Source organism: Nanorana parkeri, unplaced genomic scaffold (assembly GCF_000935625.1).
Source record: "Nanorana parkeri isolate BGI_ZX_2015 unplaced genomic scaffold, ASM93562v1 scaffold2884, whole genome shotgun sequence".
Lineage (NCBI taxonomy): Eukaryota > Metazoa > Chordata > Amphibia > Anura > Dicroglossidae > Nanorana > Nanorana parkeri.
The window spans coordinates 2,185-3,367 of NW_017309152.1; positions in this window are offsets into that span (position 1 = coordinate 2,185).

Here is a 1,183-nt window from a genome sequence, read left to right on the forward strand (position 1 = left end):
CATTTCCCCACTGGCCACAAGGGGGCATTTCCCCACTGGCCACAAGGGGACATTTCCCCACTGGCCACAAGGGGGCATTTCCCCACTGGCCACAAGGGGGCATTTCTCCACTGGCCACAAGGGGACATTTCTTCACTGGCCACAAGAATACATTTCCCCACTGGCCACAAGGGGACATTTCCCCACTGGCCACAAGGGGGCATTTCCCCACTGGACACAAGGGGGCATTTCTCCACTGGCCACAAGGGGACATTTCCCCACTGGCCACAAGGGGACATTTCCCCACTGGCCACAAGGGGGCATTTCCCCACTGGCCACAAGGGGGCATTTCCCCACTGGCCACAAGGGGGCATTTCTTCACTGGCCACAAGAATACATTTCCCCACTGGCCACAAGGGGACATTTCCCCACTGGCCACAAGGGGGCATTTCCCCACTGGACACAAGGGGGCATTTCTCCACTGGCCACAAGGGGACATTTCCCCACTGGCCACAAGGGGGCATTTCCCCACTGGCCACAAGGGGGCATTTCCCCACTGGCCACAAGGGGGCATTTCTCCACTGGCCACAAGGGGACATTTCTCCTCTGGCCACAAGGGGGCATTTCTCCACTGGCCACAAGGGGGCATTTCTCCACTGGCCACAAAGGGATATTTCCCCAACGTTTCCATTGACTAATGTGAGGGGATGTTACAATTTTGCACACTCTGTGTTTCTTTTCCGGCCGTTATTATTCAATTTCATGATTTTATTGTATAGAGCAAGGGGAAGATGTAAAATAACTGGCTCTGGGTGTCAAATATTCAGGTTTGCCATATTCTTTATTTTTTTTATTTAAACCTTTTAACAGCTTACTGACAGTGCTCCTATGTACAGCGCTATTTATCATTATTAGCACGGGTTCCCTGAGACTCCAGAGTCATTTTGAGGGTCCCTCCGGGCAGGGCCGGTGCTAGGATTTTTACCTAGACAGGCAAAGTTGAATTTTTGTGCCCCCTCCCGACCCCCTGTAGCGCTGGGCCTGCTCCCTATCAGCATGTTTTTTTTTTCTTCACTTACCTTCGGCGCGGGAGAGCAGCGGCGAGTCAGCGCTGATCCGGTGGGAGGAGCTCCAGGTGGCGTCCTAATTTAGCTGGCCGGCGACTGTCAGAGGTGCCCTGCGTGTCGGGATCCTCTGGCAGTCG